This window comes from Piliocolobus tephrosceles, chromosome 15 (genome assembly GCF_002776525.5).
Source record: "Piliocolobus tephrosceles isolate RC106 chromosome 15, ASM277652v3, whole genome shotgun sequence".
Taxonomy (NCBI): Eukaryota; Metazoa; Chordata; class Mammalia; order Primates; family Cercopithecidae; genus Piliocolobus; species Piliocolobus tephrosceles.
This window is the reverse complement of record NC_045448.1, coordinates 64,578,878-64,597,073: the sequence shown is the minus strand read 5'-3', so window position 1 is coordinate 64,597,073 and position 18,196 is coordinate 64,578,878. Positions and strand designations below refer to the sequence as shown.

At 39.4% G+C, this 18,196-nt stretch overlaps 1 protein-coding gene across 4 annotated transcripts in view; it reads left to right on the top strand.

Moving 5' to 3' along the window:
• The first annotated feature begins 2,702 nt into the window (after positions 1-2,702).
• VPS54 (VPS54 subunit of GARP complex) overlaps positions 2,703-18,196 on the top strand; it is a 133,032-nt gene continuing 117,538 nt past the window's right edge. For 2 of the 4 annotated variants that reach the window (XM_023224020.2, XM_023224022.2), the window contains exon 1: positions 2,801-3,290. The gene's annotated coding sequence lies outside the window, so the exon portion shown is untranslated. Of the gene's footprint in view, positions 3,291-18,196 lie in introns of all 4 variants that reach the window. The other 2 variants (XM_023224025.2, XM_023224021.2) reach the window with 2 other exon arrangements.

The following is an 18,196-nucleotide window of genomic DNA, read 5'->3' as shown; positions in this document are numbered from 1 at the left end:
CTCCTATCAATTTCTTAATTTTTTATTAATTTCTTAATTTTCCATCACCTGTGCTTTCCGGAAACATAAACTAATAATATATCTATACCTACTTATTTGTGATTTGGCTTTTAGTTCTCATACTGAAATGATTCAAGTGATAGCAAGTGAACATACTAATTAATTTGAAATTTATCTAGCTTTAAATGAAATTGCTTGCCCAGTTTACACTCTTTAAAAAAATTTTGCAAACTTGATCATCAGCATTTACTTTTCTGTTTAGATTCAAGATTATGAACCGTACTGTGGAAAAGTAAAAGTAAAAGTAAACATTGAGCTGGATCCCTGAAAGAACTAAGCACAACAATCAATGTGTATTTTCTTCCTATGGTATGTTATCAACAGATGGATAATTAAGAAGCAAACCAGACTGTCTTGTTCCAGTGTCTGAGAGATAGCTGATGGCTATCATGTAGTCCAAGTGCCAGCTTGGAATCTTTTCTGGAACAAGGTGGGGTATAAACACAAATATTTTGTTAAAGGCCAAACCAGCCAGGCTTAAGGAAGTTTTTGAACTGTTGTTGACTTCCTGAGGCGGGTCAAATTATAGGAATTTGCTAAATCCAATTCTTAGTATAATCTATGAGCTGATTCTAGACATAAAGAAAAATTATTTTCCTTTCTGGCCTTAGACAAAACTTGGTTAATCCTCTTCTTAATATTTTCCCAGTATAAACACATCTTTTTAATAAAAAATTTTTATTATATTTTTTATTATATTTTATTTTATTATAAATTTTATTATATTATTTATTATATTTTATTTTATTATAAATTTATTATTTTTATTATTGACAAATAATAATTATATATATTTATAGGATCCAATGTGATGTTTTGATATACGTATACACTATATATCAAATAACTAAACCAAGCTAATTAACACATCCTTCACCTCATCTACTTTTTTTTTTTTAAGAGATGGTGTCTAGTTATGTTGTCCAGGCTGGACTCAAACTGCTAGTTTCAAGGCATCCTTCCAGTTCAGCTGAGACTACAAGTGTGGGCCACTGTACCCAGCTTATTTTTTTTATGGGGAGAACATTTAAAATGTACTCTTGGCCGGGCGTGGTGGCTCACGCCTGTAATCCCAGCACTTTGGGAGGCCGAGGCAGGTGAATCACGAGGTCAGGAGTTGGAGACCAGCCTGGCAAATATGGTGAAACCCTATCTCTACTAAACATACAAAAATTAGCTGGGCGTGGTGGTGCGCACCTGTAGTCCCAGATGCTTGGGAGGCTGAGACAGGAGAATTGCTTAAACCTGGGAGGCTGATGTTGCAGTGAGCTGAGATTGTGCCACTGCACTCCGGCCTGGGCGAGAGAGCTAGACACAGTCTCAACAAAACAAAACAAAATACTCTTTTAGTTATTCTGGAATATTAAATACATTGTTATTAACTGTGGTCATCATGCTGTGCAATAGAGCACTAAAATTTATTCCTCCTACCTGAAACTTTATACCCTTTGACCCACATTTCCCCTTTCCTCATCACCCTTTGCCCCCCAGTCTTTGGTAACCACCATTCTACTCTGCTTCTATGCAAACTCAACTGGTTTTATAAGCGATCAGGGATTTAAGAGGACTTTACTATTTTATAGTTAAATTTATTTCATACTGGAGAATGATTTTCTCACCTTGTTTATTACATAATTGTAGAGGATTGAATTTAGAAAGATATAATGTAAGAGTTTTCTCTTAACTATTTTTGATGCTTCCTTACTTTTTGTCCTCTTCCCCCAATTTTACCTCTTTGGTGGGTAAAATATTATTTCATAAAAGTTATGTTTGCAGTCTTCAAAGTGACTTCTTAGAAGTGAAACTTGGATCAACTTTTTTTTCAACCCCCCAGCTATAAAAGTATTTTCACTTTTGATTTGTTAAAACATACTATGTCTTATAAATGCTTGAAATGTATTTTTAGGCAAGAATTTCAAAATTGAAAAAAATCTTCCCAAAATTAAGCCACAAGCACTCAAATGATTGAGGACCTTTTTCTTCCACATCCATATATATATGTGTGTCTGTGTGTGTGTTTGTATTTATATACTAAGACCGTCCCTTTCTTGTGGACTGTATTTTATTGGTTTAAAGTTGCAAGTCCTGTGAAACCAGGCTGAAATCAGAATTAGAAGGTATTAATTATCATACACACTCCAAGTATCTCAGTCAAGTAACAGGAATAACTGATTTCAGTGCCTGGGAGGAAGGCCTGGAACTTGGGAAAGACTTGGAGGGGAGGACTGGAGGGGGAAAAGTCCTCAATAGAGACAATTGGGTTGTTGCGGAGGGGTGACCTTTAACCTTTGGAAGGGCATTTATTTGGGAACAGCTGAAAAGCATTTACTTCGAGGGGGGTGGGAGAGAGGTAGAATCTCGTGGAAGTATTTGCTTTAATAGGTCCCGGGTGATTTAGGGATCTTTCGAGTCGGTTGGTCTTGTGGGTGGCAAGGGCTACGCTGGAGGGGTCGCGTCCCAGTCTCGGGGAAGGCGGCAGGAGGCATCTGGGTGTTCCTGAAAACTGGGAGTTGGGGGGAAGGGTAGTGGGGAAAGTGGAATTCAGCGTGGATTTCTGTCTGCGTGTAGGACTATTAGAGGAGGCGCAGGGGAGCCACGCGGTGTACTCTCCGCCCCGAGAGAACTCTGTGGCTGCGCCTGCGACGGGCACGGCGGCCTGCGCCAAAGCCGCTTTCCCCAGGCGGCGGGCGCTCCCCCCGGCCCGGGCCGCGGCCCTCCCGCCCCGGCGGGGCCGCGCGGTGGATTGTGGGCTGGGGGCTGCGGCGGCCTCCGGCGCTGTCTCCCCGCACCCGACCGGGCCAAGCCGGCTGGGCCGGCGGGTGAGGGAAAGCAGTGGAGCCGGGAGCAGAAGCGCTAGAGGCAGTGGTCGTGGCGCGGCGGCGGCGGGTCCCCTGGAGGCCGGGGATGTGGGAGAGGCGGCGGCAGCAGCGGCGGAGGCGGCGCTGCGGACCCGGGGGAAACTGCTGGCTGACAGGACACCCGGGAGAGACGTGAGGTAGCCGCCGCTGCCGCCTCTCACCCCCGAGTGGAGCTGGGCTCGAGAGGGCGGCCCTGTGCTCCCCGGGCCGACTGGCCAGCGGGCGCGGGGCGGGGGCGGGAAGCCGGGCTCGGGCCCGGCCGGGCGCCGGGCGGCGGCGGCCGTGGAGCAGCAGCCTCGGTGCGACGTGGAGGGCTGGAGGCGGCGGCGATGCACTAGGCCTCGCTCAGGGCGGCTGCCCCGGGACCCGCAGGTAGGTGTGCCCCGCGGCCCCCGCGCGTCGCGGCCCACTCTCACCCCGACCTACTGCGGAGAGAGGACTGAGACCCCACCCCCTCGGCTATCCTCCCCAGCCCGAAGCGGACGGAGTTTCGGTCACAACTGACCGGCGCTGAAGCTTCCATTCTCCTCTCCGCCACCTCCTTTTTTTTTTTTTCCTTTTCACTCTCTCTCCGGGATCGGGGCTGGCAGCTGTGTTCCCTACCTCCTGTCGGCTACCGCAAACGCCGCTCTAGCCCCTCTCTTTCCGGGATCCCAGCTTTGGAACTTCCATCACCCCCTTAAACGCTGCCCCCAAACTTTCCCTTTTCTTTTTCCAGCCAGGCCCCTAGTCCTATTGGATTCTATTGGAATCGTTTAAACATTTGTTTGTTTTTCTCTCCGGGGAAGGCTAACCCAAAGAGTTACTCAGTCTTTTGCATTTTTGACAATGTAGCTTGAAAGAATTTGTTCAATAATTAATTTTCTTCAGTTCTGCCTCCTTCCATCTCTGCACAGATAGAAAGGGCAGGCCCTCCCTGCCGTCTCTGCTCTCCCGTCGTTGACTTAGGAACTTTGGCTTGCCAATTATAATTAGACATTTGGTCTGTTCATGTGTTGAGTTCAAGATGGTATTTTTAACATTTTGACTGACCGGAATTGCGAAAAAAATTTTTTTTCCTTCTAATCAGCTTTATTTTTTGGTCTTTATTGAGGCTCTTACTTTTGAGGAATTAAATTATACTGTTTTTGTTTTTAATTGGTTGTATTTCTGATTTGTCAAATCCAGAGCAGTCTTAAGAGTAAACGACTTTAAGTAATACCATGATAAATTACTTGTAGTATACTGAGAAATGTTATTGCGATAACCTAAACTGCAAATTTTGATGTACATTCACTTTTATAAATCCGAAGGAGAGTTCTAATTGGAAAAAGCACCTTCAGAGCCTAAATGATTTCTAAGCAGTTAAATGATGGAACAGAGGGCATGATGGGATTTGTTTGTTTGACTGTATTTGTAGCGTAGTCAGAATCGGATTTCCTAGAAATGGATGTTGATGGTTCGTAGTGATCATCGTTGCTCATGATAGGTTTGGGTAAAAATGATCAGTATGTGTAGTTGATGTTTGGGACAGTAGAGTTTGCAATTTTATTGTAATTTGGCTATTTTAAAATTATGTTCTGATAACTTAAGAGTTATTACACTACCAATCTAAGAGGCAGTCTGAGGATCACTTTTTAAATAAATGAAAAATGTTTTAATGGGTTTTTAAAATAAAGAATGCATCACAACCAAATCGTAAACACTGTTTTGTTGTTGTTAATATTCATATATTTTATTCTTGTAGAACTATTGTTACTACAGCATTTGGCTTTCTGAAGTGTTTTTGAAATTAGAATTTAATACTAAAAGTTTACAAGGAAAAGGTGATTACTTTTGCATATGTTTATATTTTCTGGAAAGTTAAAATTTATTTCTGGATAAGGTAATTTTTTGTGTCAGAATTAAAGTCAATTCCTATATAGCCCATGAAACGGCAAATTTTGCAGAATTAGTTCTTCATCACACTATTTTTTTTTTTTTTTTTTTTTTTTTTTGAGACATGATCTTGCTCTGTCGCCCATACTGGAGTGCAGTGGCGCGATCTCGGCTTGCTGCAACCTCCGCCTACCGAGCTCAGGTGATTCTCCTGCCTCAGCCTCCCGAGTAGCTGGGACCACAGGCGTGCCCACGCCTGGCTAATTTTTGTATTTTTAGTAGAGAGGGGGTTTCATCATATTAGCCAGACTGGTCTCAAACTCTTGACCTTGTGATCCACCCACCTCGGCTTCCCAAAGTGCTGGGATTAGAGGTGTGAGCCACAGCCCCAACCCATCACACTCTTTGTTTTAATCAACAAAAGTTAATTACAATTTCTTTTTCCTGCTCTTTTTAAAAACTGCTTTATCGAGATAAAATTAACATACCATAAAATACGTCCATTTAAGGTGTACAACTTGGCCGGGTTCGGTGGCTCATACCTGTAATCCCAGCACTTTGAGAAGTCTAGGCAGGTAGATCACCTGAGGTCCAGAGTTTGAGACCAGTCTAGCCAACATGGTGAAACCCCGTCTCTATTAAAAATATAAAAATTAGCCGGGAAATTAGCCGGGCATAGTGGTGAGTGCTCTGTCATCCCAGCTACTGGGGAGGCCGAGGCTGGAGAATCGTTTGAACCTGGGAGGTGGAGGTTGCAGTGAGCCGAGATCGCACCACTGCAGTCCAGCCTGGGTGACAGAGTGAGACTCTGTCTCAAAAAAAAAAAATGTGCAATTCAGTGGTTTTTAGTTTATTTAAGTAATTGTGCAAACATCACCATAATCTAATTTTAGAACATTTTCATCATTCCCTCAAAAAACCTCGTGTCCATTAACAGTTACTCCCCATTCTCTTCACCCCAGCCCCATCTTTAGGCAACCAGTAGTCTACTTTCTGTCTCAATGTTGGCCCAATGTGGGCCTTTCATATAATGCTGTGGGCTCATAGCTTTTTGAAAAGCTTTTCCTTTAAAATCAGTGTGCATGTTAAAATTTTTTATTTGAGCTAGGGAATAAGCAACTGATCACCAATATTAAAAGTGATGTTGTGAATAACAGTTACACTTTTTGGTTGTATTCAGCATAAAGTTGGAGAAAGAAGGCATGAATGTCTTCAGTAACCTCAAGAGGTGGTTTGGTCAGGTCGGAATCAATAAGTAAAAGTGGGCATTTTTGTCATTGAATATTAGAATATCAGGGTTGGAAAAGATCTTAAAGGTCATCAGCTTACTTCCTACTTACCTCACTATTAGTTGGCAGCAACCAGATGAGGAAATCTGGAGATTAGAAGCTTGAATCTCTAGGATGCGTGGCTCAAGAACCACAGCGTGGCCATGTAAAGCAAGAAATGGGACTTTGGAAGTTAGAATTGTTTAGATTCTTGTATATATGTATGTATTTGACATTTTGCTATCACAGCTGAGAAAGAACTGGACATTCCCCCAACTTTGGGGGAAAAGTGTGTGACTATATGTAGCTACATTGATGAAACCCATATTACAAAATCCTCTAAAAATGCTTTAACCTAAGGAAGGATAGCAGATGTATTATTTAGGTATCTTGTACTATTAATGTCTTATTTTTTTAAAAAACAAATTTTAAAAAATTATAATTAACAGGGCCAGTTGGAGGTTTCCTTTCTCAAATATCCAGTGCCCTAACATCTAAAACAATGGCTCTGCAAGGATGGTTTTGACCTCCAAGGAAAATTTGGCAATGTCTAGAGACATTTTTGGTTGTCATAGCTGAAGGAAATGCTATTGGCTAGGGATGTTGCTAAATACCCTACAATGCACAGGACATATCGCATCCACCTCTGCAAGAAATTATCTGGTTCAAAATGTCATTGGTACCATTGTAAACCTAGGGGTTGCTTGATTTCTGGTAAGGACCTAGTGTTTTTGATTCCTACCAGGTGGGAAAATAGTCTCAGTGGGCATTGTTTGGTGAATTAGATTAACACCTTAGATCCTCTAGCAACTAACTGTTTCTTTGCAAGAGGAGGAATTGAGGGAAAAATAAAAGGAAATCTATTTATGACACAATGCAGATATTCCTTTGTATATTTAGGTTGTCTTCAAATCTGAAAAAAGAAACCCTTTTTTTCCTAAAAATAGACTTAAATTTACTGCAAATTTGGATATTGTTTTGCATTGTTAGTTACTTTTGCATATGTTTTTGAAATTGTAAATAGAATATATTCATATCTTTTATCCAGAAGTGATTTTTTTTTTCTTGGCAGCTTCAACTACCAAGAAAGGAGAAGTAAGCTCAGTGTTTAACTTAATGTATGTATGTTGTGAATGTCCAGAAAAATTCAAAGCTTATAATGAATCTCTTTTTTTCCCCTATGAGCTCCACTTTTGACTATTTAATGTTTTTAACAAGCTTAATTTGTTGATGAAAGAAGGTAATTGACAGTTGAGATCACTTTTGCTATTTATCATCCATACCTTATGGATAAGTTACTCAAGTTATTCTTTCTGAGCCTCAGTTTTCTCATGTGTAAAATAGGGGTAGTGATAATCCATGTATTACAAGGCTATTGTAAGAATTATTAAATGAGGTAATATGTATTAAGATGCTGTGTCAACTATAACATACTGTAGAAGAGTTATTCGCTTCAGAAGAATCAAACTAGGAAGGAATATAGGGGTTGTCAAAGGCAGGAATATAGATAGTAAGGCGGAGAATAGTGATGGCTGACAGCCTCTCTAGGGAGGAGAGAAGCACTAAATACAAATATTGATAACTAGTAAAATAACTAGTGTATCAATATTTGAAACTCCTTAATATAGGGGCAAACTGACTTCCTTCTGTAGCACCTGAGAGTATCACCGTTATAGCACAGTAAAATAACTGATTATTAAAATGGTGAAATTAAGTTATTAAGAAAAGATTACCTTGTTTTCAAATATGCTATTTGAGAAGACTTGAAAATATATATTTTATTTCAGAGTTAAAAATTTTTGTAAGTAACTTATACAAATAGTTTTAGTCTTTTTAAGAGTATGCTATAGGTATTTGGATTAATTCCCTTTTTGGGAGTAATCCTTTTGTCTTCATTTACTATGCCTGCCTTCCTGTGTATTTGAAGAGTTTTTCTACCAGTGGTAATTGTTCTTCAGATGTGAGGCTTAACTGAAGAAATAGGGGTTTTAAGCCTACTCACCATTTGTAAAATCTCATTTCCTTCTAGATTTCTTTTTAAATTATTTTTCATCTTTCTATGCAAAAAAGTCACTTGATTTTTCTATATGTCCAGTAGTCCACAGTTATGCTGTAGCGTTTAAAGTTGAATTAATTAAAATGCATGAAATGAATGGGCAAAAATATAATTTCTTACAATTTTATTATTATTTAAAAAAATAAAGTCGCACTCTGTTGCCCACCCTGGAGTGCAATGGCGCAATCTCAGCTTACTGCAACCTTTGCATCCTGGGTTCAAGCGATCTCCTGCCTTACCCTCCTGAGTAGCTGGGATTACAGGTGCACGTCACTGCGCCTGGCTAATTTTTGTATTTTAAGTGGAGATAGGGTTTCGCCATGTTGGTCAGACTGGTCTCAAACTCCTGACCTTGTGATCTGCCTACCTCAGCCTCCCAAAGTGTTGGAATTACAGGTGTGAGCCACCACGCCCAGCCAATTTCTTACAATTTTGTTAACTGGTCACCTCTCTTTCACAATCATATAAAAATAAGGGTAGAGGTGGTCAAAGGCCCAGCTATTCAGTAAGATTTTTATGGGGTAATTTGAGGGTAGAATAGTTACAGATAATATTCAGAATAAGTAATGTGGTATTGATAGGTATTACATATGTTATATATATATATCAGTATTTACTTAATAACATTATTTGAGGTATACTCTATACTTAAATCTTCCCAGTTATCCCAAAAATCTTTATAGCTTTTTCCCCCCTCAAATGCAGGATTCATGCAAGGTTAATGCATTGCATTTGGCTGGTATGTCTCTTTAAGTCTTCCCCAGTCTGGACTAGTCCTACCGCCTTCCTCTCTTCTTTAGGTTTATCTGTTGAGAAGTAGAGACTGTATGTCCTGGAGCATGTTCCACATTCTGAATTGGTCTGTTCCTCATGATTAGATTCTAGTCAGACATTTCTGGTGAGACCACCACACAGATGATGTGTATTTCTACTGCTGTATTACATCAGGAGGCACGTGATTTCAGGCTGTCACTCTATTGGTAATGCAAGTTTGATCACTTGGTAAAGGTGGGACTGACAGATCTCTCTACTATTTAATAAATAATTTATAGAGGATACTTAATAGCCATGTAAATATCCTATTCCCTGACAACCCTTTAACCAGTGATTTTGGTATCCATTAATGATCCTTGCTTGCATCAGTCATTATGTTGGAGGATTACAAATGGTGACTTTCTTTTTCATTCCTTCTGCTTTTATTACCTCCTCTGACTTTTTCAGGGCATTGAGGTCAGGTTAGATAAATTCTGAATATAGGCCACTGAATGTAGAAATCAGGTCATTCCTAACCTTTCCTGGAGCCAAGTAAGTGGTGAAGATGGAAGACAGCTAAGGAGGTAGACCAAAAAGAGAATTGAGGTTTGCCAGTGAAGGGGAGGTAAGAAGTAGTAGCTGGAGTCGGCAGGGAGGAGGGAAAGGGCCTTCATTTGGTGCTTGAACTTTTTTTTTTTTTGATGGGCCGATGAAGAGATCAAAGATAGAATTGGGGAATAACTAATAGAAAAAGGTCCCAGATGAAGCAGGAAGAGGTAAGATCAAGAACAGCTGTTAGGGGATTAACTCTGGAAAAGAGTAGACACCTATACTCTATCTCAGAAAGTTAGGAGTTGTGTATGGATGAGAATTAGATACATTTGGATATGGACGGAAAAAACTACATCTGGGACCTTTTTTTTTTTTTTTTTTTAAACAGTTACTTTTTGAGCCTTGGGTTGTTGCAAGTAGGCAGGCTAGGGGACTTGAGGAGAGTGTTGAAAGTGTTACACATATTGTGGGGAATGGAGAAGATAAGTGTTTCAAGATAAATAAGTGAAAGAATTGCTGAGCAGCATCAGAGGCTCGTTGGAGATTGGAACTCATAAATTTGTAATCAGCATATTTTACTGTTTTTTCTGGCAGTGTTCTGCAACCAGGAGAAAAGCAAAGACAGATTGTATTGAAGGTGGATGAGGGAGGAGAGATGCAAGGGAGACGAAGTAATGGGGATGTAGGCTAAGTAATGAAGTTAGTAAAGTAAACAGGGCTACGATACCCGACCAGTGGGGAGGGATGTAAGGGTAATGCCAAGCAGTGATTAATTAAAATACTAATCCATTGTTCATTTGAGGTTATAGTAATCATAAACCCTGTATTTACTTTTCCCTTAAACTAACATTTAATATTTTTATTTGTGAACTATTTACTGACTTAATGCAGATGTCTCTTAGCTATTTTGCTTTATTTTCCCTAAAATGAAAATTCCTTGAAAGTATCATCTTTGTTACTTAATAAGTGTCTAATAGTTTATATATTTGAGATATTTATTCAATAACTCTGAATGAGTGATTTTAAGATTATCTTGCTAATATTTGGCTGGGACACCAAGAAGAGAATACAAGTGTCTAATGTGGTTCATTTTGACTGACAAAAATTTCACTAGTTATACAGTCATATCTATGGCCCAAAGGAGTAAGAAACCATCCAAGTTATTTTTTTGTTGTTGTTGGAATTTCTACATGCTAGAGACAGATTTTATCTTAGTATAGTTTATTCATATTCCAGGCCTGTGACCCTTAAACAATTTTTTTTTGTTTTCTTTTGAGATGGAGCCTGGCTATGTCGCCAGTCTGGAGTGCAGTAGGGTAATCACGGCTCACTGCCACCTTCCCCTCCCATATTCAAGTGATTCCCCTATCTTTAGCCTTCCGAGTAACTGGGACTACAGGCATGCACCACCACGCCCAGCTAACTTTTTATATTTTAGTAGAGACAGGGTTTGACCATGTTGGCCATGATGGTCTGGATCTCCTGTCCTTGTGACCTGCCCGCCTCAGCCTCCCAAAGTGTTGGGATTATAGGCATGAGCCACCGCGCCTGGGCCTCCCCTTAATTTTAATGGCTGCTATAATGTTATAATTCTCTGATGAGTGCTGGGGAAAAAAAGACATTGCTTTTATTTGGAATATTATCTAGACTTAAAAATTATATATTATTTTATGAGGATATTTATGATTTTTATTCCTGATAAAGATGTCACATGAAATAGCATTTGTTTTATAAGCCATTTAAAAATATTTAAATCTAAGGTTACAAATTGTTATAATTTTTATCCTTCTAGTCACTATTATTTCTTATTGTTCCTTGTCACTAAATAAAAAGTAAATAAGTAACCTTAGGAAGCGCATGCATTCAGAGTTTCCTGCAAAGCACAGGGTCTTGTAAATGCTATATGAGGATGTAAAGAAAAAGCAAATTAGATTACTACAACTTTGTTCTTATTTTCTGGGTTCCTTAAGCCTCTTCCATACTTCTTTAATGCTCAAGAGGACTATAGAAGTTCTTATTTATATGACAACCCCAATGTTAGTATTTCTTGAGGGTATGTTTAGATTGTACCTTCAATACTGAGATTTTTGTGAGCCATAATATATGTGATATGCATTTAAAAAAATTTAAGGATTTTTAAAAATTATGATTAAACTAGATTTTGTCAAATGATAAATCTTAAGTATAGTGTAGAAGTATATTGCTATTTGTGTATAGGTAGTGTGAAAAACTTAACTATACCATTTACCAGAAATTGACTCTTACATTTCAAAAATGTTGTGGAAAGTACTTCTTAGAATATGAGATATTTGATGTATTTTGTAGGCAAACAGCAAGAAACCAACTGAAGGATGAGATTAAAGAGGAATAATATAAGGTGGTGGAGAAAGGAGGGGGCAGAGTTTTTACTATGGTAACAAACTCCTGAGTTCTATCAAACTGATCTTTGGTAGGACATTACAGTATGGTTAAGTTTTTCTTGCATATTATCAGTACTTCTAAATTTGGGGAAATGAAATTTAAGATTTTTTTTTGTTGTTGCTTTTAAAAAAATAGCAGTCAAGTATGGACTTTAAAAAAAATTAGGTCCAAAATTGTATCAAAATTATGTCAAAAAAGCTCTGTCCAGCTCCAGTGTTAAAAAGAAATTCCACTTTATCCATGTTTTCTCAAATTAGACATTTTTTTTAAAAAAGTTAATTTATAAGTCAATTATACGGGGCCAGGCGCAGTGGCTTATGCCTGTAATGCCAGCACTTTGGGAGGCAGAGGTGGGCGGATCACCTGAGGTCAGGAGTTTGAGACCAGCCTGGCCGACATGGTGAAACTTCGTTTCTACTGAAAAAATACGAAAATTTAGCCAGGCAAGGTGACAGGCGCTTGTAGTCCTACTTTCTTGGGAGGCTGAGGCAGGAGAATCAGTTGAATCCAGAAGCGGGAGGTTGCAGTGAGCTGAGATTGCGCCACTGTACTCCAGCCTGAGTGACAGAGCGAGACTGTCTCAAAAAAATAGATAAATAAAAGGGTCGATTATATGGAATTCAGAAGTTGTTGTTGTTGAGAAGGCCTCTCTCCATTGCCTCGGTCAGAGTGCAGTGGCGCCATCACAGCTCACTGCAGCCTCAACTTCTTGGGCTCAAACTTTCTTGAAAGTGCTAAAATGATGGGCCAAAGTAGTGTATTTAGCTCCCATTACAGATGCCAAATTAATTCCTTTGGTAAGAAAAATGCAGTAGATTACACTGATGAAAGTGTAGGCTGGGCGTGGTGGCTCACGCCTGTAATCCCAGCACTTTGGGAGGCTGAGTCAGGCGGATCACCTGAGGTTAGGAGTTTGAGACCAGCCTGGGCAACGTGGTGAAATCCCATCTGTACTAAAAATACAAAAATTAGCTGGGCGTGGTGCCGGGTGCCTGTAGTCCCAGCTACTAAGGAGGCTGAGGCAGGAGAATCGCTTGAACCTGGGAGGCAGAAGTTGTGAACTGAGATCTTGCCACTGTACTCCAGCCTGGGCAACACAGCGAGACTCCATCTCAAAAAAAAAAAAAAATTTTATAGTATCTTTTTCCTTTTGGAATAATCCTGGTCTTATAAAATTATCACAATTAGATGTTAATTATATCATTCAATAGAAGATGAACATAAGTAATAGTTATGAGAGTAAATAATTATTGGTTCAGTCATCGATCTAATAAGGAGACAGAAAAAGAAAGCACCAGGTGCCTGAAATGGATGGGAAGGAGTAGTGAAATAATTTAAAATTTTTTTATTGGTGCAGAGACAGAGGCATGGAACTTAGAATCAGAAAATCTGAATTCAGATTCCCTCTTCACAGTTAACTCACTAAATGGTCTGAAATCAAGTTACTCTTGAACTTGTTTCTTCATTCATATAATAGAGATCATTGATTCATTGATTCAGAAATGTTTTTCTTACTAGGTTAATTTGAAGATGAACAAAAATCTGAAAGTAAGCAAGTATGAACTGTATAGTGTTCACTGTATTTTACTGGAGAGTCAGATATTAGTGATGATACAGTTCTTCTTGTCTTTCCATTTCGTTCTTCCCTGTCATCCTTCCTTCTTTCATTGATAACGTATTTTTACTGCACTCTTGATCTAACACTTCACAGAACCTTTAGAACCTGCAGTCCCAGCTGATTTCCACTCCTCCTCCTCCTCACACATTGGGCACAGGAATAGGGTGTGAGGCAACTTTTCTAGGTCAGCCTGCTTATTTTCTCACTGTTGCTTGACAAAGTCCTGTCTTTCTCAAGGTGTGGCATAAACCTGAGGTACCTTATAGTCCCTGGGCTTGATCTTCTTTCTTTCTCACTTTGCCTTTCCTTTTCCCATCCCCTCTCACCCCATTCCTGTGTGTACGTAACTCTGACCATCTCCTTTCTCCACCATTTACTTGTTCCTTTTTTTTTTTTTTTTTTTTTGAGACAGAATCTCGCTCTGTCACCCAGGCTGAAGTGCAGTGGCGTGATCTCGGCTCATTGCAACCTCTGCCTCCCGGGTTCAAGCGATTCTTGTGCCTCAGCCTCCAGAGTAGCTGAGATAACAGGTGCCTGCCACCACGCCCGGCTAATTTTTCATATTTTTTGTAGAGACGGGGTTTCACCATGTTGGCTAGGCTGATCTTGAACTCCTGACCTCAGGTGATCCACCCGCCTCAGCCTCCCAAAGTGCTGGAATTACAGACATGAGCCACCGTGCCCAGCCTCTTGTTCCTCTTTAATCTCACCCTTCAGTTGGCTTCTTGCTGTTTGCCTACAAATATGCCCAGGTCTCCGTTTGCCTAAAAGATTCTTGCTCAACTCTTGTTCTTTTTTTTTTCTTTTTACCATGAAAGAGATGTTGATACTGTTGCCTTTATTACTTCATCACTTACTTCTTAACCTCAGTGGGATGGCTTCTTCCCTAACCACTGTCCTGAAACTGTTCTTAATCCAGTATCCTTTCTAAAGTTAGTAATCTCCTTGACCTCTTTGCAGCATGTTGATGCTACTTACTGTTTGCACTTTACTTCCTGATACATCTTCCCTGTGTAAGGATGATATTTCTGATTGCTGTTGTCTTTTCCTCTAAACAGATTTGCCCTACCCCAGAGCTTCCGTTAGCTCTCTTCTTTGGCACTTTCTCCACTTGTAACATCACTTTCCTGTAACTATCTGTAGTTATCTACTAATTCATTCCTGTAATGTAATTGAACTAGAAGCAGTAATGGAAAATTTAGGGAGGCAGGATTCTGTTCACTACAAGAATTTTTTTTCTCCAAAGTAATTATGGTTGTTTTACAGTAGTACTCTGCTTTTGAAGTAGTTAATTCTTCATTATTGAAGTTTTCAAGTAGAGGCAGATAGACCCCTTGTAGAAAGGATTTATATATGAAGTAGAAAGTTGAGGCAGATATTCTTTTAAAGTTTGTCCAACTCAGACATTGTAATTTTTATCTCGTCTGCTCTACTTCCATGGACTTAACTTTGACCTATACTCAGATATCTTCCAAACCATTATTTCCAGTCACTCCCCTACCACCTCCTCATCTCTGTTCTCTCCCACAGGCACAGTTTTTGTCATCAAAGTTGCTTTTGTTCTAGGCCACCATGTTTTCTGGCTTCATTATCACTTTCCAATATTCTTTTTACCCCCTTCAGTGTCATGGCAGTGAGGATCATTTTTCTTGCTTTGGTGACTTTGCTGAAAGTAAATTATGTCTGCCCATATTGGTTTGTTTGTTCTTGCTCTTTCCCCTCTATTTCCCCCACCCACTACCTCTCTCTCCAGGATTAGGAATGCTCAAGCACAGAAAAAGACACCAGAAGAGGAGGATCAGGATCCTAAATTTGTAGTTATTTTAAAATTTTCTATGGCACAGTTGAAATGTTAATATTTGCTGACCGTTTAAAAAGTAAGATGTTTGCCAGGCATGGTGGCTCACACCTATAATCCCAGCACTTTGGGAGACCAAGGTGGGTGGATCACCTGAGGTCAGGAGTTCGAGACCAGCCTGACCAATATGGTGAAACCCTGTCTCTACTAAAATTACAAAAATTAGCTGGGCATGGTGGTGTGTGCCTGTAGTCCCAGCTAATCAGGAGGCTGAGGCAGGAGAATGGCTTGAACCTGGGAGGCAGAGGTTGAAGTGAGCTGAGATTGCGCCACTGCACTCTAGCCTGGTGACAGAATGAGACTCAGTCTTAAAAAAAAAAAACAAAAAAACAAAATATTTATAATAATGGTTGTTGCAATTATTCATTGAATGTCTACTGTGTACCAAGTATTATGCTATGAACTTATATAAGTTATTTAAATCTTACGACACTCCTATGAGGAAGATACTGCTGCTGTCCCATTTTACAAATGAGGAAACTGAGACTTAGGAAGGTAAGACAGTTGTCACACAACTAATAAATGACAGAGATCTGACTCATTGTATGGCCAGTACTCTTAACTAGTATATCGTTTTATAAGGAAGGTGGAGATCTAGAATCAAATTTCAGAAAGTCAAGTAATGTTATACAAACAAGAAAATATATTTTGGATTTATATTTTTAGATTATTTGAAATGTATGTGAACATTTTGAGGTACTGTATTAGTGGCTTATGTGTCTTTACCCACTCTCTGTGATATTCATTCATTTGCTCATTCATTCATTGAATAGTCATGTGGTTTATTGAATGCTTAGACTTTGTATTGGGTGTGGTATAGGAAAGTGAATGAAACAAATGTAAGTTTACAGTATAGTGGCAGAGATAGGAAACAAGTAGGTAAATAATCACGTAATTTATTTATTTTGGTCTAAAGTTTTCCCACCTTTTTAAAATGACTAAGTATCCAAGCCAATTTCTTAATAGAATATCTCATACTCTTAATTTGTCTCATTGTTTCCTCATATATGGCGGTTTAAACCTTACTATCCTACTTCTTTCTGTTTACTGTAAACTCAAAGGTAGGTCTAGAGTCAACGGAACTGAACCTTGAGTTCACAGACTCTGTAGGGTCTGTAGAATTCAGGGAATCTGTGAACTTTAGATGGGGAAAAAATTACATCTTTATTTTAACTTACCTGTAACTCAGTGGTTCTCAACTGGGGTGAGTTCGTCTTCTCCTTCCCCAACCCTTGGACATTTGGCAATGTCTGGAGACGTTTTTGATTGTCACAGCTGGGTGGGTACGAGAGAGTCCCTGATAACATAATTATCCCATTCAAAATGTCAGTAGTGTCAAGGTTGAGAAACTCTGCTCTAACTGGATTTTAGCATTTCCTTTAATTATGAATATAAGAAACCCTTCATGGATACAGTATGGACAGTACATTTACAGTACCTGTAGCTTTGTCACCAATAGAAATCTCAGGTATTCTCATATCACATTCAATTGCTGCAGATATCTTAAGATTTAATTTATGCTCATTTGTTGTCTATAAATTAAGGTAGTTGCTAGATTTGTATTAAGAAGCATTAATAGACTGGGCATGCATGGTAGCTCATGCCTGTAATACCAGCACTTTGGGAGGCTGATGCAGGAGGACTGCCTGAACCCACGAGTTCAGGACCAGCCTGGACAATATAGCAAGACTTCCTCTCTACAAAAATACAAAAATTAGCCAGGTGTAGTGGCGTGCACTTGTGGTCCCAGCTACTCAGGAGCTGAGGTGGGAGGATCCGCTTGCACCCAGTAGGTTGAGATTGCAGTGAGCTGTGATTGTGCCACTGCACTCCAGCCTGGGTGACAGAGTGAGACCCTGTCTGAAAAAGAAGAAATAATATTACTGTTATAATTTAAACAATTATTATGGTAACTGTATTTCAGTATAATTGTCCATTGTAGTCTTGTGTGTTTTATGCATTTAGAAACATTATTCTAAGATGGCATCCACAAGCTTTACCAGACTGTAAAAGAAATCCACAGGGCAATAAAGCTTAATTCCTGATCTAGAGATTTGATGGGGTTGGATTAAACATTTTTGGAGAGAATATTTCATAGGTAATGATGTTTATTTCCTATTTTGTCATTTCATGAATTACATAATATCAGGTTGTTCTCCTATTATCAGTAACATTAAGTTTAATGACTTAAGGTGGTGACAGCCAGGTTTCCATTTTAAAGATACATTTTCCCCTTTGTGTTGCTAAGTAATCTGTGAGGTAATACTTAGGCACTATGAGAATATTCTGTTTTTAACGACTTTTCACCTAATGGCCTTAGCATACATTGGTGATTTTTGCCTGAATTAGCTTTTACATTGGGGGTTGCAAATTGGTGATTTTCTAATTTGGTCATTCCTTCTGTATTTATTACTGGAATTCTTCAGGGGAGATTTTCTTTCCCCACCCCCTTTCCTTATCTCTTTTTCCTCCCTTAAGTATCTCTATGTATCCATTAAGTTTCACTTATTCCATATGTTATACTCTGTTACTTTTAAAAAATATGCTTAAGTTGTCCCAAATGTGGCCCGTGGGAACCCCCTTTTAACTTGGCCCTTTGTCCTCTTGATAGGTCCTACTGGTCTTTGAGCATATCTTGCTTTCTGACGCAGGAGTGCTCAGGATAGACTTGTTCTTTCTGTATTCCATGTCTGGAGTTACATATTTCTTCAAAGAGTCCTGGTTTATTTTAGTTGGAGGCAGTATTTAGAAACAGAGGTCTGGGCACCAGGTGTGTTCATTGCTTGGTGGGGGTCTGGCTGGTGGTTGGGGTCGGGGGAGGTAATGCTTCTAGTGCCTTTCAAAAGAAGTTTTTAGCTGAACATAAAAAGATATTTTGAGCTATATGAAAGAAAA